This window comes from Oreochromis aureus, linkage group 18, assembly GCF_013358895.1.
Source record: "Oreochromis aureus strain Israel breed Guangdong linkage group 18, ZZ_aureus, whole genome shotgun sequence".
NCBI classification, from domain to species: Eukaryota; Metazoa; Chordata; class Actinopteri; order Cichliformes; family Cichlidae; genus Oreochromis; species Oreochromis aureus.
The window spans coordinates 32,684,279-32,704,129 of NC_052959.1; the positions used below are offsets into that span (position 1 = coordinate 32,684,279).

The 19,851-nt window shown below is 41.9% G+C and overlaps 1 pseudogene; it reads right to left on the reverse strand.

The window, feature by feature from the left end:
* Positions 1-1,852: 1,852 nt before the first annotated feature.
* LOC116333267 lies at positions 1,853-4,653 on the reverse strand (annotated as a pseudogene).
* Between the last annotated feature and the right edge of the window lie 15,198 nt (positions 4,654-19,851).

Sequence of the window (19,851 nt, forward strand, 5' to 3'; positions counted from 1 at the left end):
CCTGTCTCAGAGTGACGCTGAAAAACTAGTTCATGCCTTCATTACTTCCAGGCTGGACTACTGTAATTCATTATTATCAGGATGTCCTAAAACTCCTGAAAAGCCTTCAGCTAATCCAAAATGCTGCAGCAAGAGTCCTGACAGGGACTAGAAAAGAGAGCAGATTTCTCCTGTTTTGGCTTCCCTTCATTGGCTTCCTGTTAAATCCAGAATTGAATTCAAAATCCTGCTCCTCACATACAAGGTCTTAAATAATCAGGCCCCATCTTATCTTAATGACCTTGTAGTACCATATCACCCTATTAGAGCACTTCGCTCTCACACTGCAGGCCTACTTGTTGTTCCTAGAGTATTTAAAAGTAGAATGGGAGGCAGAGCCTTCAGTTTTCAGGCCCCTCTTCTGTGGAACCAGCTTCCAGTTTGGATTCAGGAGACAGACACTATCTCTACTTTCAAGATTAGGCTTAAAACTTTCCTCTTTGGTAAAGCATATAGTTAGGGCTGGACCAGGTGACCCTGAATCCTCCCTTAGTTATGCTGCAATAGACGTAGGCTGCCGGGGATTCCCATGATGCATTGAGTTTTTCCTTCACCTTTTTCACTCACTATGTGTTAATAGACCTCTCTGCATCGAATCATATCTGTTATTAACCTCTGTCTCTCTTGCACAGCATGTCTTTATCCTGTCTTCCTTCTCTCACCCCAACCGGTCGCAGCAGATGGCCCCGCCCCTCCCTGAGCCTGGTTCTGCCGGAGGTTTCTTCCTGTTAAAAGGGAGTTTTTCCTTCCCACTGTCGCCAAAGTGCTTGCTCATAGGGGGTCATATGATTGTTGGGTTTTTCTCTATATGTATTAATGTAGGGTCTACCTTACAATATAAAGCACCTTGAGGTGACTGTTGTTGTGATTTGGCGCTATATAAATAAAATTGAATTGAATTAAAAAGTATACTTGTGTTTGAACTTATTGGCCACAGTTTGAAAGAATCAAACTTACTAATATGCACAGACTCCTCTGACATGTCTGAGAACTTTTTGACTGATCTACGAAAATAATGATGTTTTGGTGTAAAAAAACCCCCCCAAAAAACAGCTATTTTGTGTCTGTTAAAAATATGTCTTGTTTGTCTGTTTGTGTTTCTGTCGCTGTGTGGTTTGTGCTCTTTTGGCCTTATTAACAGACATTCAGTGACTTAGTGTTGCTCTCTTTGTGTCACTTTAAACACTAATTAAAATGAAAAAGATTAAATATTAAATAATATTTGTTTTTATTCTCCATAATGTCATATTTCCTCTTCATCTTCTGTTTAGTTTCAAACTGTGTAATAAAATGGGAGCTGAGCAGACTGCAGGGGCTTCATGGTCTCTCCTTTGATTCCATTAAAGTTCATTTGTCAGCTCTGAGTTGAGGATTTGAGCTGTTTCTCTCACAGGTGAAGAACACAGATCCTTCCTGGAATCATTCTTTAAGCAGAGTTCATGCTTGTAACTGTCATTGTGTTATTAAAGTGAAAAGTCACAGCTAACGGTGTGGAGGCTGCAGAGCAGAAACCCACACAGCCCGTCTGCTGCAGGACAGCAAGTTTGGATACAGTCAGTTTGTGCTTCACTCACACGGGTTGTTGTTTATCACACAATGAAAGTAGAATCAAATTCTTCATCTTGAAATCTTTATTATTCACACTTACAAACACAACTACACTGTTTGACATTTGAAAATCAACCAAAATAAAAACAAATAAAACAGAAAACTTGTGATAAAAATATACCTGATGATTTTTGTTACTACAATAAAAGTCACAATAAGTACAAAAAGAATTCTAACTCAGAGTAACAATACATGTAAAGATGCATTTATTTCAGATGATCTTCTAACTATTGAATAAAAAGGCAAAATAAGCACAACACATCATAACTAACATTTGTGATACTGATCAAAGTGATGAATGAGATGAATTGATGAGATTTGATGTTGAGAAAAGGCGAGCAGAAAACAGTCAGTCAGCATGTGTGCAGTTGGTGGACGCTCCCTTGTTTGTGAGGATCATCAGCAGAGAGAGTCCACAGCAGTACACCAGACTCTTCACTATCAGCACTGTGTACAGCAGGCAGAGCAGCTTCACCCTGCACTGAGACTGGAAGGACACTGAAGGACAGACAGACACAAAGAGACAGACAGACAGTCGGGTTATTCCTCTCAGATCAAGGAGAAAAAGTCCAAATAGAAACAGTCACAGCTTCTTCTTCAAGTGGATGAATTGATGTAGTGTTTGTGTCCACTTGGGGGCAGAAGAACTCCACAAGCAGCTAACAAACTGATCTCTGACATATTATGGTCTGTCTGCTGTTTGGTGCTGAGCAGCTAGTGTACAGTGGCTTTATCAGAGCTTGTTGGATGAAGATTTGATCAATTAGTGACACTTTAAGTCCCTAAACTTGTTCCCTCATTGGACATTGGAGCTGTCCATGCAGAGAGGCAGCAGGTGATCTTACAGTCAGCTGGCTGCAGAGCTGGCAGGTCTGCTGGCTCTCTCTCTGGAGGACAGGAGGCTGCTGGAGCTGGAACCTCTGAAACAGAAAAGGAGTCAAATGTTTGGAGCTGCAGTGAGAAATGTCAGTCCTCTGCTCCTCTGCTCTCTTTGACAGCATCTCCACATGAAGCTGAATCACTGCTGAACACAGTCACCAAGCCTTCATTACCTTGTTGTGTTTGGGCCTCCACTGTGCCCCCCCTCGTGCTTCACCCAGCAGCTGTATTTATATGTGTCAGAATCACTCCCATCAACCATCCTGATGGCAATGGTGCGTCCCGACTCTCTGAGCTCCAGCTGCTCTCCCTCAGCAGGGGCAGCTCCTCCGCTTCTCCGCCGTTCTTCTTCTGTCTTTTCCAGGAGAACTGGACCAGAGGAGGAAACATGGCTGAGGCCACACACAGCAGGGAGCTGTTCCCCTCCAGGTGGGCTCTGGATGCTGCTGGGTACACGCTCACCACGGGCTTCACTACCTGCTCATCTGAAGTTTGACAGCAGCAACAAGCAGCACAGACACACATTCACACAGTCAGCAGCAGCTTCCAGCACTGCACTGCATTCAGTCTGATCCTGGAAACTACATGGACTCTGATCACTAAACTACTCATCAATACAGCACAAAGTTCACTACATACACTGGATTAAAAAATTAATTCATTCCAATTTTAAAAAATATAAATTTGTCTTTTTATAAGTGAAAATGTATTTTCCATATTACTTTTTAGACATGATTTCTAACAGAGAGACTCTTCTTTCCAACATTGTAATTGTGTTTTTTCATAATATACTGCTCTTATAATGAAATAACCTATAATTCTAATTATAATATTATAATTATATATTCAATTCAACCGATAACACTTATATTCTGGTGAGGTTTAAATATTCTATCACAAAACCATACTTGTGTCTAAAACGTTTTTTAATCTGAAATGTTTTAGTGTAAAATAAAAAAAAGCACTATATTGATTATTTTGTTTTATGTTTCTTTTTTTAAACATAAAAAGTGTATCACCTGGAATTGTGACTAAAAGTTTGATAAAATTTTAATTAATTTATGATAATTTCAATTGTACAACCAAGTATATGACAAAGAAACTACTAATACTGCTCGACACCTGTCTCAGGGTATGGGCCATGAAATCTCATATTTTCATATATTTAAAATTATTTGGTAAATGTAAGCAATATTAACGTTTGATTGTGATATATACAATTTTAGAGTCTGGTGACAAACATGTGATAATTACATATCTGACTTTAACAATGTCATACTTTATAGTTATTTTTTCTAACATCATATAACTTCTGAACTCTGATTTTTTTTTTTAAAATCAGTATCTGTTTTAATCATTTTATTTACTAAAATACACTTTTTGAAGTAGCTTTATTTAACCATATTTACCCATTAAACAAATATTTAACCATTAAAAATTAAATCTTTTTGTCAACTTTAAGAAAACAATTTTGTGACACCACGTTTGTTAATCCATATTCCTTTAATTTTAACATTAAAGATAATCTTGTATTCAAAAACCAGCAGATGGTGCAGAATTACTGAGATGATCAAATCCTAAATATTTGTAACATCACTAATATTTGCAGAAATAAAGAAAAACTTTAGTTGTTCAGTGAGATTTAAACATGTTTTCAGAGATTATTGAGCTTTTCTTATGTAACAATGGCTGCAGATGAATTCTCTACTAATGATGAAAAAACTAACATGTAAAGCCTGAAGCAGCAGAAACTGACTTTAAACACATTTTCAGCTTCTACAATAAAACAACTGAAGGAAAATAAATGTTTGTTCTTACCTGTTACAGACAGTTTAGTTCCAGAGCCAAAGATGATGTACCATCCTCCTCTCACAGTGAGACAGACTGCTACAAAAACCTGTCTGCTGTTGAATGTGTCAGCTGAGGTGAATGAGTCCAAATGAGGAAGCAGGATCATATTTCAGCTCCATGATGTGTTTCTCTAATGTTCATATCAACATGACTGTCTCTTCTTCTCTTTTCTTTTAGCCACACTAGCAGCACGGCTCTGATGTTAATGTCAGTCTGTTGGTCAGTCCACTACTTTAGTCCACATGAAAATAGAAAATCACTATATAAGCACCAGTCCATTTATCCCATCAATGATACCACCACTACAATGAAACATGCTGCTGATAGTATCATGGTTTGGCCCATCTGGCTCACCATCATTAATCACACAATCAATTTTGAATTATGGCAGCAAATTCTAAAGAAAACTATCAGAACATCTGTCTGTGAACTGAATCTCAGGAGAAAGTGGGCCATGCAGCACCACAATGACACAAACCAGTCAAGTTTTTTTTTCTTTGTTCCAAATAATGGTGAAAGAAAAATAATGCAGTGAATCCAGCGAGTGATGTGATGAGTCTCTGATGTCTTTCTGATGTGGTTTTGTTGCGTCCTTCAAACCACACCTGGTGTATTTTAGAAGTGAAACATGTTGGTCTGCACAGACTCTTCTATTTTCAACACTGACAGGATTTCCTTTGCTGTTTCTTCTGTCCTGCACATTTGCTCTGTGTCAGAAATTCTTCCAAACTGATGTGCTGGACTGATGATCAGTTACTGCAGCTGCCACACTCACAGAGTGACAAAGATAGAAAATAGAGGGAGGAAAGATAGATGGTGGGTAGGCAGCAGAGGATCAGGGGACCATAACACCATCTTACACAGTTATTAACTAATGAGCTCATTGACTAATCTGAAACATCACTTTGATTTTTCTAACAGCTTCATTAGAATTTCAGCTCACAGTGGATCTGCAACATGAGCAGCTGAAGACCTTCAAGAGATGAACTTGACATTTTAAACACACAGTTGTACTTCAGAAACTGTAGCAAAATGGTTTAAGGACAACAACTCCAAGTTAGTAGAGTGGCCATCACAAATCTGATCTCAGTTCAATAAAAATGTGTTTATAACTTTAAAAAGCATGTGTTAGGGAGGAGTCCTAAAAACCTGATCCAGATCCCAGTGAGAGGGAAGTGTGTGGAAGGCTAAAAACCAACTTTTGACCCGGGATCAAATATTTTAACATTAATGCTGTTGCAGTGGAGGCCCTTAAACATCTGCTTACGATCTTGTAAGGGTTCCTGCTTATCACATTAAAGAAAAAGGAAGGGACCGAAATAGAATCAAGTTAATAATGTTATCTTTTTGGATTTTAATTTAAATGTGTTTTTTCAGATTTTTGCACAACAGAGAAGACAGAAATAATTTGAGGATCTTGCACAATTCTAATGTGAAATAATGCCATTGTATCAACAGAATGAGGAGAAACATCAGCGTTCTCAACAACTACCACAGTGCACCAAAGGAAATTAAAGCATCATAAATGACTCCCTCAAGCTATCAATATTAGCACTTGTGGTTGGGAATTAGAAGTGACTGAATGAGCACAGCTGAAATCTAAAGGAAAATCACAAGTAGTTTCCTATAAACAGTAAATTGTGCTTCTTCAGTGTTGCAACATTCAGCACCATGGACAGCTCACTGAAAGCCTAAAGAGACAGAAAGCACAGAGACAGACAGGGAGGAAGCCAAGTCAGACACTGGTACTTAAAAATACACACTGAGTAAAATCAGTCATTTTTTTATTATTATTAATATTATCAACTATCATGATATTTATGCTAAACGACTAACCATTTATTCAGTCACATGAGGTTGCCCTGTGTAGAGCTTCATGCTATCATGCTTGAGTGCTCAGAGATCATTGTGATCAGCTGTTGGCATGATAAACTTCTCTCTCCACTTGCTACAATCATTGGTACTGACACCATGAGTCGTACAGCAATGCTGAGCTAGTTTTAGATGCGAAGCTAAATTGTTGCTGCAAATGCAGGTCAGAATCTGCAGGCCAGTGATTTCTTGCACAGACACAGAACTGAACACAGCCAACGAGGGTAAACTGTCCTCAGTATCCAGATCACCAAGTGTTCTCTTCATGTTTCCACAGCTGTCTTTCACTGTGGGAATTTCAATGGAGCTTTCATTTCCTGTCTTCCACAAATAAATCCAAACAGTCCCATGACTCCATCAACTTAAAGCGCTCCCTAATGCTTAATGCAAATGTCCACAAGAGGAAAGACAACATTTCTGGTTCAGCATTATGCAAGTTACACTGAAATTAGGTTTTGGATTTTTCAGATTCGTGCTGTAGGAGAGATCACTGGCACCTTGAGCTCATCTGCTCTGCCACACTGTCCCTCATTCATCTTCATCATCAAGCCCCCTCCGCAGCGGGGGGTCTTAGATACTTAGCAACCTGAACCATCCTCTCTCTGTTCCTACCTTCCTCTGGGAAGTAACTAAACAAAGAATCACTAACAGACAAAACTTGAAAAAGGCCCAAGGAACACAGAGGCAGCATGACAAGTGATAGAATAATGACTGTAACCAAGAACACAACCCAGATAAGTAAAACCATGAAGGCCTGACAGCATAATTAGTAAACATAAATAACATAAATAATAGTAAACAAAAACAAACAAGTTATCGAGAACCAGAGACTAAACAATGAGACATTACAACTAACTTACAGTAACACACAAGGATAAAAGACCAAACACAGAGATGGAGACTAAAGCTGACACATGAACATAACGGGGGCAAGAATACACAGAAACTCAGAAAATACATTATAAGCTAAACCATGAACAGAACAAGATATTAAATTAAAACCTGGGAATATAAATATAAGGAAAAAAAACAGGAAATGCGGGGAAAAAAAATCCACAACTCAAAACTCTTCATCCTCCACTCAGGGAGCAAAAGAGTTTTGGAGGGATTCAAGCACATATACATAAACCAGAAACAGCATCCTTCTTCTCCATTCAGTCTGTAAATTTAATTAGATTACAAATCCTTAAATTCCTAAATGTCCGTGCTAGCTAGCTAGTGGTAACAATTTTCCAGCATCAGCATTACAGTTTTACTGAAAGATTTATGGATGTTAGTAAATTTCCCGTATATGTACTTTGAAATCAGGAGATTGGCTACAGGCACAATATTTATGTCAGGGTTCTCTGAGCGACAGGGAAGCGCTGGACCCAAAAACAGGACTCGGAGAAAAAAAAATAAACTTAAACCACAGCTTTATTGGAGAGACTTCCAAACTCAGGGAAAAAGAAAACTTTGGCATGAAGTAAGAAACGTGAAACCTGGATACACTAGGGAACACTAGATACAGAGAGCACACACACACCCAGCGAAGAAATGACGGCAATGTGACAGGGAACAGAGGAAGACTTTGGACTTAATCCTCCCATCATCCTTGGGGTGAATTTGACCAAGGATGATAACTATTATTCTTTTTATTATTCTCACGGTGTGGCTTGCGAGTTGTTCACATCCAAGTATTGAAGGGGTGTGTGTGTGGGTGTGAGAGAGACTTACTATACTCACACCTGCCAAATTAGAACTGATATTTCTCCTGCAATCGTGGGCAGGAATTGTCATTGACAGCTCATGCAAAATAAAGGAGGAGTAAACATATAAAAGCTTCCATGACAGCCTTCTATCTAAAACATTACTCTTGGTGAATTGTGTACTATGGAATCTGTATGCTCTCAAAAAAAATCCTCTGGGTAAAGCTTCACTGTCAATGAGGTTTTGGCACAACTCTTTGACAGTGAAAGTGAAATAGAGGAGAATGTGTCAGAGCCAGAGGATTGTGTTCAGGAGGACCCTAATTTTGAGGAATTGTAATATGATGAAAATGAGAGCGTTGAGCCTCCAGTTGTCTCTCACCCACCAGCAGACATAGACCCTTCCAAAAATTGAAAGATAATACTGCCCCAGAGTTAGTGCTGCTAATATTATGAAAATGTATCCAGGCCCCACCAGATATGCATTCAGCCATGGTGTGTCACGGTCCTGGGTCGGTTCGGCCCAGCATTTTGAGTTTCTTATGTCTTGGTTTATTCTTGCTTTAGTTCTTCTCTGGTGATACTGTTTTGATTATAATTATATTCTGTTTCTTTAGCTATCCGTTGATGATAATGATGATGATGATGATTATTATTGTTTGAGTTCTATGTGTTATATTTGGCCTGCCTTTGAGTCTGCGTCTGTGTCTGTCTGTCCATGGTGTTACTGTGTCTGCTCATGAGTCTGCTTGTCAGGTTCAGTGTCCTGTCTGGTTCTCTGTGTCTGTTAGTTCCTGTTTTATTCTGAAAGTTCTTGTCTCATGTCAGTGTGTTCAGTTTCACCTCTCCCCTGTCTCGTTAGCCTAATTTCCCCAGCTGTGTTTCCTCCTGTTGCTCATCCCTAATTACTCCCTCTGTGTATTTAAGCCCTGTGTTTTCCTGTGTTCACTGTCGCGTCGTCTGTTTTACTCCATGTCCGTCTGCAGAATCCTGTGTAACCCGGTGTTCAGTCTGCGTCTCTCCGCCATCTTTCTTTGTGCCTTTTGTTCCTCCTTCCGTGCGTGTTTGGTTTAAGTTGAGTTCTTTAGTTTTCCCCAGTTTAGGCTTGTTTACTCCCCGCTCTGCTCCTCCTGTTTTTGTCACCTTATCACCTCTGTAAGTAAACATTCACTCGCACCCCAGCCAGTGCCTGCATTTTGGATCCTTTTCTCAATTCACCACACGACTGCTGCGCAGCCGTGACATGGTGAGGATATCAAGTCATCACTTGAGCTCTTCATGACACCATTGATTGACAATTTTGCACTTTGGATGACAAATTTAGAGGGGCTTGCATGTATGGGGAGAGTTGGAAAGACTTGGATGTAACTGACCTGAAAGCGTACATTGGCTTGCTCATTTTGGCAGGAGTTTATAAGTCAAAATGTCACGGCTGCAGCAGCAGCAGATGTGTGGACTTAAAATGCAGGCACAGGCTGTGATGCGAGTGAGCTTTATTTACAGTGCGTGATAACAAGCAAAAGTGAGGTGGGGAGGACATAACCAAGAAATAACCTAAACTGGGAAAACTAGTAAAAAACCTGAAACCATAGAAACACGGGATGATAAGCAGAGGAACACAGGGCACGATGAGCACAGATGGACCAACGACGAGCACAGGAGAACACACAGCCACCATGTCTCTCAAGACCTTCCAGGTTTTGTCCTGTATCATATGCTTCTATGACAGGGAAACAAGGCAGGACTGATGAGAACATGACAAACTTGTGGCAAAAAGGGATGTGTGGCACAAGTGGGTACAGCCTTTACCCCTGCTGTACATTCCAGGCCCCCGTCTGACTGTTGACGAGTGCTTGGTTGCGTTTCATGTAAATGAAAACATGTGATGTGGTCCAACAGTGGCGACGGAGCAGATCAGGAGGCCGACCATGTGGAAAGTGGCGGTGGCAAAGCGGGCATGGTTGATAACCCTCAGGCAGCTTGGCTGGCGGTCGATGGTGGCGTGAACGAGGACCCTTGGGTAGCTTGGTGGGTTTCTGTGGATGGGCTGTCTTGGCAGGCGCTGGGAGCAGCTGTGCTGGACATACTGGTCTAGCGGGAGGTGCAGTCCGTGGACGTGGCATGGCAGGTGCCTGGCTCGCTGGACGTGTGGCATTGACCTCTGGCTGGGTCAAGACGAGGCCAGGCGTAGCAGGACCAGCAGGTGTGGGGTCAGATGTGACAGGTGCAGTTGGCGGTGGAACCTCTGGCAATGTGGCAGGATGCTGGACAGACTGTCCTGAGTCACAGGCAGAAACAGGAGCAGGGCCAGTAGGTGCAGAGACCTCTGGCACAGGCAAAGCAGATGGCTGGGTGGGCTCTCCAGAGCGCTCAGCAGAGTCTGATGGCGGTGTAGAAGTGGCATTCTGCTGGAGCAGTCCACCAGCTGAAACATGAAATTACTGGCTGGGTTCACCTGAACCCCCAGTGGACACGAGAAAAGACTGCACAGACTGCCCAGCGACTCCCATGGGAACTGCAACAGGCTCTTTGGGGGGGGACCAGAGCAAGCCGAGTCCTCCAACTCAGCCTCTGGATCCAACCTGGCCTGGGTCTCAGTCCCACAGGGTCTAAGGTGAGCTTCACGGCAAGCACTTCCAGTGCAAACAGTCTTTAGGGCCCCAGAAGTGAGTGACAGAGGCGCCAATTCTTTTAACACAGTTTGTTCTGAAGTTTCAAAACCTAAAACATTTTCCACCCGATTGTTCCTATAAACATTATCTGTTAGTTCATAACTTGGCTTTGAATCCAGAAATGAATTGTCCATGGCAAAAAATGCCACAGCATAGGTGTTCACAAAATCTGGGTATGGTGCCACCGCGAACCTCAGCAAGCCGACTCTTACTCCAAAGGGAGAGCTGGGTCACAGCAGGGCTGGGATGATTTAACCCACACCCTGGGGAGCTGCTGCTGTGCCGATGATGGTGAGGTGGAGGAGACAAAGTTCTTTGAATCCTCAGATAAACAGTCCAAAAACCTTGGGTTGGCTTGGCTATCTGAGCAAGCTGAGCCCGAATAGACTCCTCATCCTCCTGCTTCCCTGCGCAGGAAATAATCCAGAGTCCACAAAGTTGCATAACACAAACATTAAATCAAAAAAGTCAGTGAAATGAATGTCTGCTGGGTCCAACATGGTCAGGTCGTTCTGTCACAGTGTGCCAAATCAGACTGTATGAATTGTGAATGTGGAACAAAATTTGATATTAACAAAAGGCGAGCTGTTTAATAAGGCTGATTTTGAAAACAAAAGTGCAAACAAAAGGCAAGACAAACTGATGCAAAACTAAACTTTAACCTAAACTGTGAGAACTAAAGAACAACACGAAGAGCCTTGACATGAACCTGAACAAACCTGGACACGTAACTTGGAAACATGGTGAGAAATAACACATGACCTGAGGAAGAATGAAAGAAAAGATACAGACTAAATACACACAGGAGGGATCAGGGGAAATGGAAACATGGGGAAACAGCTGAGGATAATCTGACATAACAAGACAAAGGAAACAACGCTTACTACACTGACATAGGACACAGACTTTCAAAAAGCATGGAATGACGTAGACATGATAACACAAGCTTGACAGCATGAACAAGAAGACAAGAAACATGACAGACTAACACAGAAAACCTAACTGAAACACAACTAGACCAAACGTAAATTGAAAACACTGGGTCAGAGACCCAGGATCATGACAAAAATTGGATGAAAGATTTTGAAGATACACTAAACATAAAATTGAAGGTTTGACCTGATCATAGCACTAGGGAAAAGGTCATGTCATCACCAAGAACCAATAGAGTTGTGGTATTTAATGTTGTCAGTAATTTCAAAAGGATTGGAATGCAAGCGTTTCAAGATGGATTCATTCTAAGTTAAAAGTTTGGCCTGTTGGTTTCATAGATAGAGTTTCATTATCAAGGGGCTATTTATGTATTCAATAAGTAAACGAAGTCCCTGATCAATCACTTGGTCAACAAATGCATGTAAACCATTTTTTAGAGGCAGATATCCCTTGGGGAAATGTGTTAGTAATATTTAACACACATTTAAAATCACTCCAAAAGAGTCTAAACCTACTGAAGAAGTCTGTAACTTGTACACATTTATCTATCTCTTCCACAGAACACAATCATTCAGCTTCAGCAGTATTTCTATTCATCTTATGAATTCCAGTCTAATGTGAATTCACTGTTTGAGTTCAGTTTTGATCTTAAACTCACGAGAATACCACCTGTCTCAATCTTTTTGTCTTGGCAAAAAGTTTACAGTGGTTTTCTTCTGAGAGATGCTGCTAAGGCAGAAATTGAGCCAAGAGAAACAACAAAGTTTAATTCCTCTTGATGTTTCCATGGAAAATTGTTTCATCACTCATCCAAGTGACTTCTCCAGTGTCATGGATGAGTGATGACTGTATCTCGCACAGAAAACCAGTGTGTTTTTCTGAGGCGACTTTTGTTGTGATTTGGCGCTATATAAATAAAATTGAATTGAATTTAATTGAATTAAATGTCAACACTTCACCGAGTTCTTTTAATTCCTCATAGGCATCTGATGGAAGACAACACACTGCTCAGTAGACCATTTAACACTTTTATTCTCTTACCAAATCACTTCTAGAAGGGGGATGCGTCCTGCATGACACTCTGCCACGGATCTCGAAATGGCGGTGTATGCCAAACAATTTTATTACAGGCTGTCCCACTCTAGTCTAAACAACAGTGTTACACAAGCATTCAGTAGTCACGTTGCTTAGCGTACTCAGTGGTTATTGTCTATTAGCTGCAAAACATCTTTTCTCAGCTCCGGCGAGGCTGTGACTTTGCCCTACTCCCTTCTAGTAGATTTCCACTGGCAGATGAAACATGGGTGAGAGTCTCCTACATTCTACCAGTAAAAGACACATATTCTAATGCCTTTATTATCAGGGCCTCGTCCATTCAATACTACACTAGATAATTATATGACACTTATTAAAATAAAGCATAGCATTGAGGCACTTCAGGTAATCTCATCTTAACAGTGTCCAGTTAAATTCAATCAACTTTTTAAGGAAAGCTGTTAGATGCTGTGCTCATGACGACAATGGGTTTTAACTTGCAGAACAACACAAAGCTGCCATATTTGATCAATTATCAAAACACTTAATTGATCAAAATTAAGTCAAAATGTAATATCCTCATGTGATGACCAGGGTTGGGAAGGTTACTTTTAAAATGTATTCCACTACAGATTACAGAATACATGCCCCAAAATGTATTTTGTAACGTATTCTGATAAGTTACTCAATGAGAGTAACGTATTCTGAATACTTTGGATTACTTAATATATTTTCATGCTTTTTACAACTACATGAATGTACTATTGCTGTGTGATTTATTACTATTACTGAAGGTCACTCGCCATACCAATACCAACTAGATTTTTAAATCTTAATATAAAATGAGTAACAGGGTGGACATTAGGTAAGGCTGCACTTTTTGCAGCTATCTCATGTAGAAAACTATTTCTGTATCAGTAATATGTTTTCTTTTTTTTGTTAATAATCACGTGAAACTGCACATGATTATTTGCAGCTAGCAAGTTGTTAATGCAATCCATCAAGTCTAAAAACAGCATGTTAATACATGGAGATCCTGAAGGCTGCTCCAAAAATGATCAGTAATCAGTTATGTTTTTTTCTTAAAGAAATCTACTACATCATGTATAATTTTTTATGTCATGTGTAATTTCCATAGCAAATATTATTCACAGTTAAATTAAGAGGGGATAGCAGTAAAAACTGCTGAGCTGTGATGTCATCACACACTGTGTTCTCGACACTGGACTCCCGTGTGAACTTATGAAGTCCGGACTAGCGAAAACGCGAGTACGGATGGAGGGGCATTCTTGAGTATTGAGAAACAGCCTAACAGTCTGCAGTCAATGAACTACCCTCAGCTAACGCCAGTGAACAATGTTAGCTCTTCATTAAAAGTAATAAAAGTCACACAGCAATAGTACATAGTACAATACAATAGGTGCAACATGGCACCTGTGTTCGGCTTGGCCGCTGTTGCTGCTCCGTGTGTTTGTCGACTGCTTCAGTATATTGTTTTTTATCTTGTCATCTCATCTGTGATATATCATGAAGGTCTATTTGCTACTCAGATCTACAGTTCACATACATTTGTTGGGTATCAAAATATGTATGGAAAAAAACTTTGTATATGTATGGAAAACAGCTGGCAGAGCTACCACCAGGCTTTCCCTCTGCCGTTTGTCTGCCCTCCTCTCTCTCCCGACTACCGGTACCTGTTCTTAGCTCTAAACAAAAACCCAGGAGCAAAAACAAGGTTAAGGAGATCGTCTAGAAGGGGCTGTAGGTCTGGTGTCCAGGCTAAAAGGAAACGTGCCCAACAGAGGGGATTTCTTCCGCTCCATGGTAGAGAACGTGTCCGGTATTTGGTACTGGTTCCCCTCCAGGATGCGTGTAAGGCTGATTGGTTACCGCCTACCAGGCTTTTCATCATGGGCGAACAGAACGATTACCTGGATCGGCGTCATGTCTGGAGATGCGGGTTTCTTGGCCTGTCATTCTACAAGACCACAGTTCCACAGCTAGGGGTACTGGGAGACTACGTCTTCATTCCAGGTGTCTGCTGTCAATTCTCTGTCAATCAACTGTTGATGACATCAGCCTGTCACCTCTGCTTCAGATCGATTCAATTCAATTCAATTCAATTCAATTGTATTTATATAGCGCCAAATCTCGACAAAAGTCACCTCAAGGCGCTTTATATTGTACAGTAGATACAGAGAAAAGCCCAAAAATCATATGACCCCCTATTAGCAAGCACTTTGGCGACAGTGGGAAGGAAAAACTCCCTTTTAACAGGAAGAAACCTCCGGCAGACCCAGGCTCAGGGAGGGGCGGGGCCATCAGCCTACGTCTATTGCAGCATAACTAAGGGAGGATTCAGGGTCACCTGGTCCAGCCCTAACTATATGCTTTAGCAAAAAGGAAAGTTTTAAGCCTAATCTTGAAAGTAGAGATAGTGTCTGTCTCCCGAATCCAAACTGGAAGCTGGTTCCACAGAAGAGGGGCCTGAAAACTGAAGGCTCTGCCTCCCATTCTACTTTTAAATACTCTAGGAACAACAAGTAAGCCTGCAGTGTGAGAGCGAAGTGCTCTAATAGGGTGATATGGTACTACAAGGTCATTAAGATAAGATGGGGCGTGATTATTTAAGACCTTGTATGTGAGGAGCAGGATTTTGAATTCTGGATTTAACAGGAAGCCAATGAAGGGAAGCCAAAACAGGAGAAATATGCTCTCTCTTTCTAGTCCCTGTCAGGACTCTTGCTGCAGCATTTTGGATTAACTGAAGGCTTTTCGCTCTCCTAAACGCTCGCTCCGTAGCCAACAAATCGTTTGTACTAAATGACTTTTTTAGTAGTAATAGTCTGGACTTCATGCTTCTCATGGAATCTTGGCAGCGGGAGAATGAATTTATCCACCTTAATGAGCTCTGCCCGGTCGACTGTCGCTTCATCGAGAGTCTGTGTTTGGACCGTCATGGTGGTGGTCTGGTCACTGTTCACCGAGACAATTTCGCTTGCAGGGCTTTCCCTTCCTTTGAGTCACAACTTCTTAAGGTTGGTTCATCAGATATGTTTTATTGTGTTTTAATTTACCACCCTCCCGGCCTCCTGGTGTTTTTATTCAAGATTTTACAGACTTTTCATCTTCCATTATTAAACTGGAGAAGGTCTTAATGATTGGGGATTTCAACCTGCACGTGGATGATCTTAGCTGTAGCATGGCCTCTGACTTTCTATCCATTACAGACTCTTTTAATTTTATTCAGCATGTCTCGGGACCCACCCATGTTAAAGGCCACACATTGGACCTTGTGTTTTCTCTTGGCTTAGACATAACTAATGTCTGTGTTAAGGACGTACAAGTGAGTGACCATTCCTGAGGTGTGTGTCCATATCAGGAATCAGCCATTCTCAGCTTCCACACTGTAAGAAATGTACGTAAAAATTACCCTAAATAACTGTAAAATGGCAACGGTAAATTGCCATTAAATCAAAAAGAGTAAATGATTGTAATGTCTATATTAAATTTTTGTATATTGACAAACGGTTATTCGCTTTTGTTTTTACACTGCTAATATGTTATATATATATATAAGGTCACTATATATATATATATATATATATATATAAAAAAAAAAAAACACCCAGCACGCCCCTACGGGCGGTTTTATCCTTCAAGCTCGGGTCCTCTACCACAGGCCTGGGAGCTTGAGGGTCCTGCGCAGTATCTTAGCTGTTCCCAGGACTGCGCTCTTCTGGACAGAGATCTCCGATGTTGTTCCCGGGATCTGCTGGAGCCACTCGCCTAGCTTGGGAGTCACCGCACCTAGTGCTCCGATTACCACGGGGACCACCGTTACCTTCACCCTCCACATCCTCTCGAGCTCTTCTCTGAGCCCTTGGTATTTCTCCAGCTTCTCGTGTTCCTTCTTCCTGATATTGCTGTCATTCGGAACCGCTACATCGATCACTACAGCCGTCTTCTTCTGTTTGTCTACCACCACTATGTCCGGTTGGTTAGCCACCACCATTTTGTCCGTCTGTATCTGGAAGTCCCACAGGATCTTAGCTCGGTCATTCTCCATCACCCTTGGGGCATCTCCCATTTTGACCTCGGGACTTCCAGGTTATACTCGGCACAGATGTTCCTGTACACTATGCCGGCCACTTGGTTATGGCGTTCCATGTATGCCTTGCCTGCTAGCATCTTGCACCCTGCTGTTATGTGCTGGATTGTCTCCGGGCATCTTTACACAGCCTGCACCTGGGGTCTTGCCTGGTGTGATAGACCCCAGCCTCTATGGATCTTGTACTCAGAGCTTGTTCTTGTGCTGCCATGATTAGTGCCTCTGTGCTGTCTTTCAGTCCAGCTTTGTCCAGCCACTGGTAGGATTTCTGGATATCAGCCACCTCCTCTATCTCCCCGGTGGTACATACCGTGCAGGGGCCTGTCCTTCCATGATGGTTCCTCGTCTCCCTCCTCTTTCTTGGGTTTCTGCTGCCTGAGGTATTCACTGAGCACTCGGTCAGTTGGGGCCATCTTCCCAATGTATTCTTGGATGTTCGTTGTCTCATCCTGGACTGTGGTGCTGACACTCACCAGTCCCCGGCCCCCTTCCTTCCGCTTAGCGTACAGCCTCAGGGTGCTGGACTTGGGGTGAAACCCTCCATGCATGGTAAGGAGCTTTCTTGTCTTTATGTCAGTGGCTTCTATCTCCTCCTTTGGCCAGCCTATTACCCCAGCAGGGTACCTGATCACGGGCAGGGCGAGGTGTTGATAGCCCGGATCTTGTTCTTACCGTTCAGCTGACTCCTCAGGACTTGCCTGACCCTCTGCAGGTACTTGGTGGTTGCAGCTTTTCTAGCGGCCTCTTCATGGTTCCCATTCACCTGCGGGATCCCCAGGTACTTGTAACTGTCCTCTATGTCTGCAATGTTGCCTTCTGGTAGTCCGATCCCCTCAGTTCTGACTACCTTCCCTCTCTTTGTTACCATCCGACTACACTTCTCCAGCCCGAATGACATCCCGATGTCATTGCTGTATAGCCTGGTAGTGTGGATCAGTGAATCGATGTCTCGTTCACTCTTGGCATACAGCTTGATGTCATCCATGTACAGGAGGTGGCTGACAACCGCTCCGTTTCGTAGTCGGTATCCGTAGCCAGTCTTGTTAATGATCTCACTGAGGGGGTTCAGGCCTATGCAGAACAGCAGTGGGGACTGTTCCAAAGGCGTGTAGTCTAACCACTCGCTATCCAGCTGCTATATATATAGCAGCTGGATAGCGAGTGGTTAGACTACACGCCTTTTGAACAGAGGATATATATATAAATATATATATAAATGAAGCACAGTCTCTTATCACCATCAATGTTTGCCTATTTGAACTGAACTAGAAATTGAACAGATTCACGTCTCTGTAACTCAGCCTCATTGAACAACAGCTTATTTATCGTGATCTATGAAACACATGAGGGACAGTTTTTTTAAGTGTTGATTATTTATTTCTTGTACTTGATGAATGTGTGCCGTGTCTTTCTGTCCATCTTGGTCACACACATATTGAAGCTTTTCTTTTTGTTGCTTCTGGATCTAGAACAGAATTTAGGTCAGGAACTTCTTCTAATACAGATTAATTTCTACATGGTTTTTTAGGAAGAAAAGTTCAAAACCAAATGATGTCCTGAACAAGGGGAACTGCCTTTTTTTTTTTTTGTATCAGAGCAGATCCATGATGTAATCCCACCTCCACCTGTGCTGTCACCTGAACCCATCTGTCATTCCTACCCCACCACTGTCTCTCTACTCATACATGTCCTGCACCACCCTCACGTACTTCTCTGCTACTCCTGACTTCCTCAGTTCCTCTCTTGGGGCTGTCATGGAAATTTACTTGGCAAAGCCTGCAGACACGATGAGTTGTAACAGCACCTTTATTTGTCCTATCCGACGGGTCAGCAACCTTGAACACCCAAAGAGGAGCCATTTGGACCTGGTTTCCATGGAAAAGAAAACCCTGGGGGCCGCAAATACTTTTTGACATCTAAAATGAAGATAAGACTCTATGTCTTATTTTTTTTAACCTTTCGATTAGATTAGATTAGATAAGATAAAACTTTATTAATCCCTCGAGTGGGTTCCTCTGGGAAATTCTGTATTCCTCCGGGAAATTCTTTATGCTTTGTATAAACAACTATAGTGTGTTGATTATGAAATCCACAATGTGCTACAGATAAAATTAAATTTTATTTAAATATTGAACACTTGTTGAACTCTTAAAAAAATTATAAAAAAAAGAAACATGCCGAGTTGAAGGTCTCTTTCAAGGGCGCAGATTTCACATGGACTGAAGGGACATGTCCCCACCAATATCCAGCGATTATTGAATTGTCCCCACCAATAATTTGATCTCTTCAAGTAAAGAAAAACAAACCCGATAGAAAGAAAAAAACTATCTGTCAACGTCTCATTCACCTAGCGGTGCAGAAAGAGTTAAATTATGTTCTCTGCTGGAGTCCTACCTCATGTGACAAATATGGCCAATGTGATTGGCTGTGCCTTTCAGGGAGCTCTGTTTAGTTTTAGCAGCGGCAAGCCTGCACTGCGAAGACCTGCAAGGAGGAGAGGAGGATGGCAGCTCAAAGAAATCTGTAAGTCACTTAAAGTCAAGTTCACTCATAAAATGTGTCCGTCATAACCAGAAAGACTATCATGAGAAGATTTTGTCACTACTCAGTGATGAAAATACTTATGAGCCCCTGAAGCGAGACCCAGGAAGTGGTTACAGGAAGAGGGTGATAGACTGTCTGAAGCAGTTAGAACAAGACAAGGCTATTGACCGGACCTCATACCACAGGCTGCACCCAGGGGAGTCTACATCACGTCTATATGGTTTACCGAAGATACATAAACAGGGTGCACCTTTAAGACCGATTGTCTGCATGATCAACTCTGTCACCTATAACATCTCCAAGTTTCTGGCTTCGATCCTCAACCCGCTGGTGGGCAGCTCTGAACACCACATCCAGAACACCCTGGATTCTGTTGAGAAGGTGAGAGATGTCATTACAGAGGCAGATGAAACCATGGTCTCGTATGACGTTACATCTCTCTTCACTTGCATCCCAGTCACGGAAGCGTTGGAGGTAGTCCGTAAGAGATTACAGGATGACACCAACCTCAACAACAGGACCACTCTCAGCATCGACCAAGTGTGTTTGCTTTTGGAACTGTGTCTTCATTCCACTAATTTCACATACAAGAGTCAGTTCTACAGGCAGAAACATGGGT